This window comes from Rutidosis leptorrhynchoides, chromosome 6, assembly GCF_046630445.1.
Source record: "Rutidosis leptorrhynchoides isolate AG116_Rl617_1_P2 chromosome 6, CSIRO_AGI_Rlap_v1, whole genome shotgun sequence".
In the NCBI taxonomy this organism is placed as follows: Eukaryota; Viridiplantae; Streptophyta; class Magnoliopsida; order Asterales; family Asteraceae; genus Rutidosis; species Rutidosis leptorrhynchoides.
The window spans coordinates 193,459,846-193,474,540 of NC_092338.1; the positions used below are offsets into that span (position 1 = coordinate 193,459,846).

Consider the following 14,695-nt stretch of genomic DNA (forward strand, 5'->3'; position numbering starts at 1 on the left):
ACTCTAATAAATCTTTTTAAAATATTTAAAAATATAAAACGACGATATTTAAACTATATATTAATCATGTATAGATTTTTGAAAATTATTTTGAGTCAAATTTACTTTTGTTGACTTTTGCATATTAGTCTCGAGCATTAGGATTGTGGTACACTATGACTTGACCTAATTTGTTAGGCAAATATTGACCAACACATAAATATATATAATTAATTTAGGTTCGTGAATCCGAGGTCAACCTTGCACTTGTTCAATGACGTTATATGTATTTTTTCTACGAAATACAGTATGGTGAGGTTCATTTGTCTTTTTACCCTTTATATTTTTGGGCTGAGAATACATGCGCAATTTTTATAAATGTTTGACGAAATAGACACAAGTAATTGAAACTACATTCTATGGTTGAATTATCGAAATCGAATATGCCCCTTTTTATTAAAGTCTGGTAATCTAAGAATTAGGGAACAGACACCCTAATTGACGCGAATCCTAAAGATAGATCTATTGGGCCTAACAAACCCCATCCAAAGTACCGGATGCTTTAGTACTTCGAAATTTATATCATGTCCGAAGGAGGATCCCGGAATGATAGGGGATATTCTTATATGTATCTAGTTAATGTCGGTTACCAGGTGTTCACCATATGAATGATTATTTTTGTCTCTATGCATGGGACGTATATTTATGAGAACTGGAAATGAAATTCTTGTGGTCTATTAAAATGATGGAAATAAATGATTATGATAAACTAATGAACTCACCAACCTTTTGGTTGACACTTTAAAGCATGTTTATTCTCAGGTGTTAAAGAAATCTTCCGCTGTGCATTTGCTCATTTTAAAGATATTACTTGGAGTCTTTCATAGCATATTTCGAAGAACGTTGCATTCAAGTCATTGAATTCATCAAAGATTATTATTAAATCAATTTATAGTTGGATAGTGGATATTATGAAATGGTATGCATGTCTGTCAATTTTCGATGTAAAGAAAGTTTGTCTTTTAAAAACGAATGCAATGTTTGTAAAATGTATCATATAGAGGTCAAATACCTCGCAATGTAATCAACTATTGTGAATCGTTTATAATGTATATGAACGGGTCCTTTCAATTAACATTAACTAGCACAACCTAGGGTAATTCATACCCATCTTACCCAAACTAGGTCAACATTACCCATTTTGACTCATTTTAACACTTTGACTCACAAACTAGTCATACTTAGTTCATGAACTATTTTCATCATCATTAACAAGTGTATTAGTGACAAAGAACCCATTTAACACTTTCAACTTCAAATCTTAAGTCCAAACCCTAGATTATAGTTACTTAGGGTTTCCTTTCATCAACACAACCCAAGTTCACCCATTTTAACCCCAAGTGGGTCACATTAGTTCCAAATGAACCAAAACCCTAGCATAACTAATTAAAACTCGAGACATAGAGTTAGAACTTACCAAGACTATCTTCTTGTAGCTAACAACAAAGAGAACAACTTTAATTCTTGCTCCTAAGTTTGATTCACAAATCTTCACCTTCAAATCTCAAGATTAAACTAAGTGGGTTTTGTGTTTTGGGAGAGAAATTGGAAAGAAAAGAGAAAAGAAAATGAAATAAAAGGATAAGTGGTTGTGATTTAATGCTCCAATCTGATCTACACGCAAAAAGACCAAATTACCCCTAAAACCCTTTTAAATAGAGTAGAAATCGGAGTCAAAACTGTAGAGATGCCGCAGCGCGGCTCCTTTGTCGCGGCGCGACATAAAGAAGGAAAAACGAACCCTGTTAACTTGACTTCTGATATGGAATTGCTTTATGTGTGGCGGCGCGACCCAGTTTGTCGCGGCGCGGCATTAGCCATCACCTGGACACCTCGACAACCTTAAACAAATTTTGATTTTATTTAATTCGTACACTTAAATCCCGCTTCCTATATTCGCCTAACCCTCAACAATAGTCTCACAAGACTTAATGCTATCAAAACCCATGTATAAACTTGTATATGCACCCATTATCAAGTATATATATATCTACACATATATCAATACAATTACGCATAATCTAGCGAGTTACAAACGTATAAATGATTAAGTATGTACCTTTCAATGTGTACGGAAAAAACGGGATGTTACAGCTGCTGCTTACTTTTACTGCTATATGCCGGATGCTATTACATGATTTCACTACTGCATGCTATTACCTGCTTTCGATTGCATGATACTTGTCATTATTGCCATGCTACTTACTGTTACACATGATCTAGACTGTTGTAGTTACTTAGCCTAATACGTGCTTGCTTTATGACTTACTGACATGGAAAATTTATTTTTCCTTGTTCAGATGTCGGATATTCCACCTGCTATCATTTTGGGAAGCGACACAGACTCATCAGCCACTTCACCTGGTGCTGTTGCCGATCCTCAGATCCTGTCGGTGACACCCTCTAGTAACCCAGGCGCTTCATCCTCCAAAGCTAGTAGTCATGCACCTGGCCCGATGGTTACCTTAGGCGGAGCCGAGGACCTCCCGGAGATTCCAGCTCCACTAGCCCCAGTACCTCAGGAGCCACAACACCATCCTGGTGGTGTTGTGATTCTCGCGGAATTTGGGGAAGGTCCATTCCGTAATCAGTATCGTCATTGGTGCCGATGCGCTCTTGATGGACGTCTCGTGCTGATCGGACCCGCCCGATACCGACAGATGATGGCAGCCCGAAGAGAGCCAGTACAGCCACCTGTGCAGCCACCTCCACATGATTCGGATGACCCGTCATCCGACGACTCACCCACAGACGACTCTAGTGACGATGACTCCGACGAGGAGGACCCTGATGATGCTCCTGTACAGCCACCCTCCACCCCGCCGAAGAAGCGGTACCATTTCGATGGTACTGTCATTCCAGGGATTAATGGAGGTCGATCATTCACTGACGCATATGGTCGGCGTCGTAGGGTTAACGCCCATAAGCGGCTTGTTCCGTATCCTGCTGATCCCTTCATCCGTAAGCCTTACCGCTTCGCAGCCTCTACTTCTGGAGCCGGACCGTCTGCACCACCAGCTCTACCAGCACCACCCGTACCGACTGCACCGCCTGCCCCACCCTCTCCCTCTATCGAGGAACTGATGAGGGAGGTGGAGATCCTCCGTGCTCGGGTAACTGAGCTCGAGGACCAGATGTCCCACGTATTGGACATCCTACACCCACCTTCACCGAAGGGCTTTTGTAGTAGGTTTCATTATGTAATCTAGTTGTAGTTTTATGTATTACTTATGTATTGTACGAACCTATACAGATGTATACAACTTGTTATTAATGAATGGAACTTTGCGTTATTTAATTCCTGCACGGTGATCTATTTACATTACTGTATGATGATTCTGTGGTATTTGTACCTAGATGCGTTACTTAATAAACATGTGATGTGTTGATTCCATGTTGGTTACCATATACTGTATTATTACTATTTGAATACTGGATTTTGACTTGAGTCAACATTTTTGTTTAGAACATCATGGCCAACGGACGATCAACACCTACCGCAGCCCAAATCGAGGAGATGATCAATGAACGAGTCACCACAGCTTTAGCGGAAAGGAACCTCCAACCTCTACCGCCACTGCCACCGGTTATCCAGCCCATTCGTAATGGGTGCACGTACAAAGAGTTCCAAAGCTGCAAGCCTCATAACTTTAGCAGAACAGAGGGGCTGGTTGGTCTCACTAGATGGTTCAAGAAATTAGAATCTGTGTTTCGAGTTAGTAACTGCTCAGAGGCGACTAAAACCAAGTTTGCTTCATGCACTCTATCTGATGGCGCACTAACATGGTGGAACACGTTGGCTCAAGAAAAAGGTATTGATGAGGCATTTGCTACCCCATGGGAGGAATTCAAAGGGGCCCTGATTGAGGAATATTGCCCTAGGACCGAGATCCAGAAGATGGAAATTGAGTTTATGCAGTTGAAGGTTGTGGGAAACGACCTCGATGGTTACAATCGTAGATATTTGGAACTAGCCCTGATGTATCCTACCATGGCCACCCCGGAATTCAAGCGTATGGAGAGATATTTGTGGGGACTTCCTAAGTCCATTAAGGGAAACGTCACCTCGTCCAAACCACCCAATGTCCCGGAAGCGATGCGCATGGCGCATACTTTAATGAACCAAATTATCATTGATGAACTGGAGAAGGCTAAGTCTGAAGCGGGTAGTAGTGAAAAGCTTAAATGGGATAACAACAGGGGAAGGACCTATGATCAAAACTCGGCGAAACGACATGAGGGTTTCAGAGGAAACAACAACGGTGGAAACCCCAATCTGAACACCAACTCAAACCCCAACTATAAGGGTACCCTACCATAATTCAAGAGGTGCTACAAGCACCATACTAGGTATTGTAACGTTGTTTGTGAAAAGTGCCAACGGACTGGACATATCGGTAAGGACTGCAAGGTCACCACTTTGAATGGGAAGCCGAACACCAATGGACCTAAAAAGTGCTACGAATGCGGACAGATGGGCCACTTCAAAAATGCGTGTCCCAACAAAAGAAAGGACAGCGGACCACCCCGTGGTAGAGCTTTCAACGTTAATATAAGGGATGCACGCGAGAATCCTGACTTGGTGACAGGTATATTCACTATCAACAATCTATTAGCTTCTATCTTATTTGATACTGGTGCCGATAGAAGTTATGTATGTAGACACTTTTGTGATAAGATTAATTGGTTGTTAGTCCCTTTAAAAGAGAGTATGCTTGTCGAGGTCTCCAATGGAAAACTTGAGAAAGTTGACCATTTTAGTCGAGGAGCTATTATCAACATAGCTGGTGTAGATTTCAAAATTGACTTGATACCCATTAAGTTGGGAAGCTTTGATGTTATTGTCGGCATGGACTGGTTGACCAAGATAAAGGCTGACATTATCTGTGGAGATAAAGCTCTTCGTATACCACACGGAGAGGGCGAGCCACTGGTTATTTACGGAGAGAGATGTACCTCGAAGCTGAACCTCATTAGTTGTGTGAAAGCGCAAAAGATCATGAAGAAGGGACGTCTTGCTGTCCTAGCACATGTGAAAACGGTAGAAATCGAGGTGAAGAGTGTGAACGACATTCGAATTGTGAACGAGTTTTCTGATGTCTTTCAGGAAGAATTGCCTGGATTACCGCCACCGAGAGCAGTAGAGTTTCAGATTGATTTAGTTCCAGGAGCTGCACCTGTAGCTCGCGCACCTTATCGACTCACACCTTTCGAGATGCAAGAATTACAGAGTCAACTACAAGAGCTGTTAGATCGAGGATTTATCCAACCCAGTTTCTCGCCTTGGGGTGCACCTGTTTTATTTGTGAAGAAGAAGGATGGATCTTTCCGCATGTGTATCGACTACCGTGAACTCAACAAATTGACGATCAAGAATCGGTATCCTCTTCCCCGTATTGACGATCTTTTTGATCAACTACAAGGATCGAGAGTTTACTCAAAAATCGATTTGCGATCCGGTTATCACCAGTTGAGGGTGAAGGAAAGTGACGTGATGAAAACTGCATTCAGAACCCGTTATGGTCATTATGAGTTTCTCGTGATGCCATTCGAATTAACCAATGCACATGCCGTGTTCATGGACCTCATGAATCGTGTCTGCAAGCCGTACCTGGATAAGTTCATTATCGTCTTCATAGATAATATCCTCATCTACTCTAAGAGCGAAGAAGAACATGAGCAACATCTCCGACTAGTACTTGAACTCTTGAGACAAAAGCAACTTTATGCGAAATTCTCCAAGTGTGAATTTTGGTTGAAGGAAGTTCAATTTCTGGGTCATGTTGTGAGCGACCAGGGTATCAAAGTTGATCCCGCCAAGATTGAAGCTATCAACAAGTGGGAGACCTCCACTACTCCGACTCATATTCGCCAATTTTTAGGTCTCGCCGGTTACTACTGAAGATTTATTGAAGGTTTCTCTCTGATTTCGCGTCCATTAACCGTACTGACTCACAAAGGGAAGAAATTCATATGGGGAAACGAACGTGAATCTGCATTTCAAACCTTGAAAAAGAAGTTAACCACCGCACCTATCTTATCACTTCCTGAAGGCAGTGACGATTTCATCGTTTATTGCGATGCTTCGAAAAGTGGTTTTGGATGTGTACTAATGCAAAGATCAAAGGTTATTGCCTATGATTCTCGTCAACTGAAGATTCACGAATGGAACTACACTACTCACAATCTCGAACTTGGAGCCGTTGTCTTCGCATTAAAATTGTGGAGACACTATCTGTATGGAACTAAGAGCACTATTTTTACCGATCATAAGAGTCTCAATCACATATTCGATCAAAAACAACTGAACATGAGACAGCGTCGATGGATCGAGACATTGAACGACTACGATTGTGAACTCCGTTATCACCCTGTTAAGGCCAATGTTGTAGCTGACGCTTTAAGCCGAAAGGAGAGGACGACACCTCTTCGTGTTAGGGCTCTGAACATCACCATCCATTCAAATCTCAACAGCCAGATCCGAGCAGCCCAAGATGAGTCTCTCAAGGAGGAGAATATATTTCACGAACATTTAAACATACTTGTCTCTCGATTCGAGGTTAGGGAGACTGGACTCCGATGTTATGCCGGAAGAATTTGGGTACCTTGTTATGGAGATCTACGAAACCTTATACTTGATGAAGCTCATAAGTTGAGATATTCTATTCACCCCGGAGCGGGCAAAATGTACCCTGACCGTAAGGAACAGTATTGGTGGCTGAATCTTAAAAAGGACGTTGCAACTTATGTTGGTAAGTGTTTGACTTGTTCGAAAGTTAAGGCCGAACATCAGAGGCCCTCTGAGTTACTTCAACAACCGGAAATCCCGCAATGGAAGTGGGAAAGGATAACAATGGATTTCATCACCAAGCTAGCAAAGATGGTGGGCGGATACGATACCATCTGGGTTATCGTTGACCGTCTTGCCAAATCTGCACACTTCCTAGCCATGAAGGAAACGGATACGATGGATAGACTCGCTCAACTATACATTAAAGAGGTTGTATCTCGTCATGGTGTACCTTTATCGATCATCTCAGATCGCAATCCCCGTTTTGCTTCCAGATTTTGGCGCTCTCTACAAGAAGTCATGGGAACTCGTCTCGACATGAGTACTGCATATCACCCACAGACCGACGGGCAAAGTTAACGAACGATTTAGACTTTGGAGGACATGTTGCGTGCATGTGTTATTGATTTCGGAAAGGCCTGGGAAAGGCATTAGCCACTCGCCGAATTTTCTTACAACAATAGTTATCACTCAAGTATTAATGCTGCACCTTTTGAAGCATTGTATGGCCGCAAGTACCGATCACCTATTTGTTGGTCCGAAGTAGGCGAAAAGAAAATCACCTAACCCGAGGTAGTCCATGAAACAACGGAGAAGATTGCTCAGATTCAAGCGAGACTTAAGACTGCCCGCGATTGTCAAAAGAGTTATGCAGACCTCAAATGTAAAGACTTTGAATTCAACGTTGGTGACCGTGTAATGTTGAAGGTTGCACCTTGGAAAGGTGTGATACGTTTTGGAAAGCGCGAAAAGTTAAACCCGCGATACATTGGTCCTTTTAAAATCTTGGAGCGTGTTGGACCCGTTGCTTACCGTTTGGATCTCCCAACTCAATTGAGCTCAATTCATCCTACCTTCCACGTGTCAAACTTGAAGAAGTGTCTTGCTACACCGGAACTTGTCATACCATTGGAGGAACTTACGATTGACGAAAAACTCCACTTTGTGGAAGAACCTGTTAAAATTATGGACTGTGAGGTCAAAACTTTGAAACGCAACAAGATTCCGATCGTTCGAGTACGATGGAATGCCAAACGAGGACCTGAGTTTACCTGGGAGCGAGAGGATCAAATGATGCAGAAGTATCCTCACCTTTTCCCGACTCCTCCATCTACCTCAGCTTAAAATTTCGGGATGAAATTTTCTTTAACAGGTGGGTAATGTAACGACCCTGGATTTTCTAACGTTTGCTTATTAATATTTATTATTAATACTTGTGTTTTAATGAATGTATTGTTAATATACATTTACTTGTTACCGCGTTTGACTATTAATTGCCCGACACGTCTTTGTGACACATGTACATTTCACGAATAATATTTTCAGATATTATTTACATTCATGATTGATTTTTATTAATCATTTTTAATTAACTAAAGTTACTAGTTAATTACTTGGGCTTTGTTGGATTTAAATTGTTAATCACTTGAACTTGGGCTTTTATTAATGTTAATGGACTTAATAGCCCATCACTCATGTAAGTATTACTTTAGAACTAAAATGGATTAATACTTATGGAATCTAGTTACAACACCATTACACATCTTTCCCATGCAAGCACCTCTAATAACCATCTTTTTAGTCAAATACATGCAAGGACCTTGTGGACTTTCTCCTTTCCTCCTTTTCCTTGCAAACCGTCGGCCTAGGGGTGTGGTAGAGGGATTCAAATCTTTTTTTGTGATACTTGCCTACTAGTACTCTCTTGTTTCATTTCACTTTACACACACACATCAAACTTACTTCTTTTTCTCTCATATTCTCTCAAACTTGTAAGTAACATGAACTAGTTTCCTCTTCCTTTTTCTTGTCCAAAACTGTGGCCTAAACACCCTTCATCATCATTCTTTATTTGTTGTTTGATCACTTGTTCTTGCTTAATGATTACTTACTTGTTATTGTTGTTGATTACTTACATATTGTTAAGAATCAAACTCTTTAGTTTGTTCTTCATTCTATCTTGTATTTACAAGAACATACAAGACCAAAACTTTCTATTTTATGTTCTACACTTAAAGTTTTAAAAGATTAAAGTTCATGTGTTGTAAAAATCATTACTTGAATTCATGTTAGTAAACATAAAGTTTACGTCCTTAAAGATCAAGACTTTGGCTTGAATCTTTAAAGTATGAACAACCATGAACTAGTTACTTGATTATTTACTTTATTTCTTCATTTGTTCATGTTTTAAATTCGTGATGTGCTGTTATAATGGTCAAGTGTTACTAGTTAACTTTGATCTCATTTTTCTTGAACTAAAGTTAACTTATAACTTCAAGAACATAGAAGTTTAACTTTCTAGTTATAACTTCAAATACTTATGAAAGATCTAAGTTCTATAGCTTATGGTCTACTTATTTTGTCATAAACAAAAGCTTGAAAGCTTACATATACTTTACAAGATGAAAATCTAAGTTTTATAGCTTATGGTTTCATTAAAGTAAAGATTTAAGTGTTATTACTTAGGATTTAACTTAATAACTTTAGATATAGACTTTTGGGTCTTGGATATTCAAGATCTAACTAAGAACTATGTTCTACAACTTAAGATCTTGATTAGTTAGTTTACTTTCAAGTTTGTAGTTCAATATTACTTTTATAGTTCATGTATGTGTCGGATCTAAGATTTTGATGTAACTTTGGTTCATCAAGCTACTTGCAACACTTAAATGAGTTGTGCTACATGTCTTAGACTTACAAAAGTGTTATGAGGGTCAAACCTTGGTTAAGATGATTCAAACACATCAACGAGTTGTACACTTGAAGCTATATGCATCAAGGATGAGAACCGTGATAAGCATCGAGCACCAAGAACCCACCGAAACCTATTGTTTGCTGTTTTATGGAATAGACCCGAATACCTGGGCTACTGTAAATATTATTTTCAGTTAGCTCTGTTCGAGTAGATAATTTTTCATTTAAGACTCGTCTTAATCTGAGTTACGGTTTAGGATTTATGGCCCTCCGAGTGTCACTATGTCCTTTTAACGTTGTGCTGAAAATTCTGACCTACTCACACTTAGACCGTCGCCACGGTCAAATGAAGACGAGTTTGCTTCTGGAATTTTTACAGCAACTAAAGGACTCATATACGGAGCCATGGCCACGGGTCTCACCTTATTTCAGTAGGTGTGGAGGCCTTGGTGACTGACTGAAGTCAGCCTTTGTTTTAAACTCTTTGCTAGAATGAAACTTACTTTGCACCTTTTGTTTGATGATGAATGATGATGACCCTTAAGACCTTATTTACATACTTTTAAACCTATTGGGACGATTTACTGACTTAATAATATTTGACTTAGGTTGAGGACTTTCCGGACCTACGTACTTGCTTACTTCCCGACTCGACTTTACCACTACTTTACCACTGTGAGTTATAGCATTCCCTTTTTACTTTAACTATTTTGGAAACTGAGAATACATGCGCATTTTACGTTTTACATACTAGGCACGAGTACTTAAACTTATATATGTGTGGTTTATACAACGGCATAAACATTCCCTTTAGCTCGGTAACATTTAGTCATTGGTTTTTGAACCGGTGAACGCGAATCTTAGATATGGATCCATAGGGTTTGACATCCCCACTCAGGCTAGTAGCGCTAGCATTTAATGGGTGTTTAATACTTCGTAAATATACGCACTCGCCAAGTGTACTTTCAGAGGGTTATAAACGTTAAATTAGTTACCAAGTGCCCACGGTTAAACATATACTTTATCATACTGTTTTGAAACGCTCTTTGTAGCACTGAAATCTCGTGGCCTACCTTACATACTGTTATACTTAAACTATAGCTCACCAACCTTTGTGATAACGTTTTTAAGCATGTTTTTCTCAGGTGCTTAAGGTTAGCCGCTTCCGCTGTTGTACTAGTCTTGCTGTAGACACCCGCTGCTTTAGAGATGTCACCGCATGAACGTTTATCTTGCATTCATAAACATTATTACTTTTGAAACAATGATTTGTAACGACCTAAGGGTCACGCACTATTATCTTTGCTTCTATTCATAGGAGCATACTTTTGATGTAAAACATTTGACATTAGTTATGGCGTCACCTTTTACCATGAATGCAAACATATTTTGAAATAACATATAGTGTTTGACCTTGTAATGATCCTGTTGTTGATGATTCGTACACGATGGTTTTGTACGGGGCATCACATCTAGTCATTATTACGCACACATGCCACCTCAACTCATTAGTATAACGACTGTCTTGCTCGATTATAATCATAAACACAAACACGATATAAGTACACACACGAATAATATCATGATACAATCCACAATCCTAGTTAGTTCACCTATACACTAAGGCACTAACCATTCCCCTGTTCTGACCCGTACTCCTACAAGTCCCGCAACAAATAAGCAAAAACAAAAGTTTAAATCTAGGCACCTATCTCAAGTCTCCTAAATCTCTTAGATCATGCTCTGATACCACTTGTAATGACCCAACCCTTCGTTAATCCGACCCGAATTTTTTTTTTCTTTTATACAACATTAATATTAATAACACGACACCACAATTTATGTTTTCAAAACACTAACAATACCTGACAAGTTCAAACAACTTTAATTTATTCAATACATAAGTCTAAGTTTCAAAATGGGCAAAACAACCCAAGACCCATTTAAAACAACCAAAAACACTTTCGACCCAAAGCATTTAAATTCCAACATAAGACCCGAGCATGGTGATTGTGAATGCAATCTTAAGTCAAATCCAAAAGCATAGTCTTCTAAAGAATCACGCGGTAGTCCACTAGTACCCGTACTTACCCTTGCATCCTCTTCCTTGCGAATCTATAAAAATATAAACAACGACAGGGTAAGCTATAAGCTTAGTGAATGTAAACATACTATATCCATACATATACATAAAATGAATATGTATCACCAACACAAGTAATAAACACATATCGTATCCATGTATAACAAAGCAAGCTATACGCTACACACTACCATACCAATCTGCAGGATTAGCTACAAAACAACAATATATATATATATATATATATATATATATATATATATATATATATATATATATATATATATATATATATATATATATATATATATATATATATACCCAAAATCCCAAGGTTAACCCCTTAACCTCAAACCTATGAAGGTTGGCCAAAACCATACACGCTCTAATGAATCCGAAACCACACGCGATTTACTACCTTCACCCTAACGACAATAGGGTTGGTCGAAACCACACGCGCCCTAGTGAATCCGAAACCACACGAGATTCACTACCCTAAGTCATAATAACAATAATGGGAATGTCCAAAACCACACGCGTCATTGCGAATCCGAAACCACACATCATTCACTTCCCAAATCACCTCAACAACATCAACGAGGTTAGCTTACTCACGCCAGTGTGAATCCAAAAGCACACGATATTCACTACCCCAAGGGTGGTAACCCAAAACGCACAAACGTGCCAAGTAGACTCGAAACGCAGAGGGTTCATCATCCCACACACATGTAAAGGGAACCCGAACGCACAAGGATCACTCTACCCCACCCGCACCCATCCTACACATATACGCATATGATATATTTACACTCACCTTGTTTCCTTGATTAATTTCCAAAATCGCAACCGTCAATGGAATGTACCTATCTATTTATCACATAACAAACAACACAATTAGGGTGGATTACACACCAACCCAAATTGACACTTAGTGCAATTATGACCTAACTACACTTTCAAGCACAACCAATGCCCAAACTAACCAATAATCACTTAACACTAGTGAAAATGGTCCTATAACACCAATTAACCCAAAACGCAAGTGCTAAGCACTTGTCGTCCCCAAAATCAAGTCACAAACCCTAATTTTGACCCATTTCAAAATCAAGCTTTCATAAACACCTATTTGGGTTCCAACATCATCATAATCACTAACCCTAGTGATTATACTCAAATCACAAGTCCTAACATGGTCAAGTAGTCTTCCAACACAAAACCCACTAACAATAGGTTTTAAACCCAATTACTAGCTACAACAACTCACTTCATGAGCATCAATGGGTTTCTCATCAGTTTAAGCTCAAACCCTAACTTGAATATCAAATCAACAAATGAAATTTGAAGTTAGAACTTACCACCACTACCAAAATGTATCTAGGAACGAAATGAACAACCTTAACTCCTGCACCTTGAAGAGATTCCCACTTCTTCTTCCTTGAATCGAGCTCTCTCACTCTAAAACTCTCTTTCTCTCTCAAAGGTAGCTGAGAGTGTTTGTGGATAAGAAATGAGCTCTAGATGAGCTTGGGATCAGTTTTGTGGTAAAAAACCTGACCTCAAAGTGAAAGGACCAAAACACCCCTTTAAAACTCCCCAAAACAAGCTAAAAAGGGTTGTTGTCGGGCATAGTATCGTGACCACGATGCCTTAATTGCAATCGCGATCCACCCTGTTATAGTACTGGTAATTCCCTGCTTCTTCATCGCAACCACGATGACTGAGGTCGCGACCGCGATCTTTAGTTGGGTCAGTTTTCTTCATTTTTCGCACAATTTAAGTCAAACGCGGTCACTTTATCATTCTACAAGATCACTACAAAACTAGGGACTTAAATACCGTCCAAGACAAATCGTTCTGAAAAACGGGGTGTTACAAATCTTACTTTATCTTGTTTAGATTTAGTAACATTAGGTAACAATGTAACTCATTTATGCTTAGAAATATTTGGTTTAAATTAGAATTTCCTATATAATTAGCTATTATATAATAGTGTTTGTGGCTTTTTGATTAATTTGACTCACAGTGGGTTTCCTTATGGATTCCACAATTTAGTCATTAATATTTAAGTGCATAATCATAATAATCGTCACTAGTGCAACACTTTTAGAGTTTTACTCTTTCCTATGCAAATGTCGAAAGGAGTTGCTTTTATGTCACAAGCCACCACTACCACTACCATTAGGTTTGCTATTTTTAGTGCTATTATTAGAAAACGAGAGTGAAAAAAAAGAAAAAAAAATGGTTGAAAGCTAAACTTAAAGTTGTAGTCTCTGGGATTTGGGAAATCAGATCCTTTGGGTGCTAGATCACCTAGCCACCTAAAATCTTTTTTCGGTGTGGGATCCTTTGGTAGAAAGTTGGTTACTTAAATGAAGGAAGTTACTGTCTTAGAGTGAGGTGATCATATAAATAATATGCCAAATATGTGAAGCGATTGTGGACTTATAGCCCCTACCATAGGGCATAAAAAGCATGAATCCACTGAAGACATAATAGTCATTATCATTAATATATTATTAGTAAGATATACTCATCTGGTTTGTGATGTAGGGTATTTTTTGACTATACTTAGGAGGTTCATTGGTAAATCTTAACTTAATCTTATGCACTTAATATTAATGCAAACAATGGTATGAGTTTGACTAGTTAAGAAGTTAAGGTGGAAAAAAAAAACAAACATATGTATAATTCTAGTTATGATAATATTCTGATTTAAATTTTATTTATCTATTTATGAATGAGGGCAATGTTAAGAATTTTAAACCTTATGAAGTTTGATTAAGTTGACATATGTAATCATTTCTAACCAATGTATATTTTGAGCTTGACTTAACTTTTAACTTTTAATTTTAATGTTAATCTTTTCTTTGAATGTTTTATTGAACACTTATACTAGGAATTAAATTTTTCTTTAAAAATTATACAAGTCTGAATAAACTCTTTGCCTAAGAATGAGTTGATAGATTTTCATTCTCTTAAGAAGGATAGAAGTTCTTGTTGAACTTGACTTACCATTAGGTTTAAAAAATATTTGGATTGACCTGACCATTATCTCTTGATTTATTTAAAATTCTTCATAAAGATAATTT

General features: G+C 38.6%; 1 protein-coding gene across 1 annotated transcript in view; it reads left to right on the top strand.

Annotated features, from left to right (window-relative positions):
* LOC139851669 (2,3-bisphosphoglycerate-independent phosphoglycerate mutase 1-like) overlaps positions 1–14,695 on the top strand; it is a 264,006-nt gene that overhangs the window by 220,274 nt on the left and 29,037 nt on the right. The gene's annotated exons all lie outside the window — the stretch shown is intronic.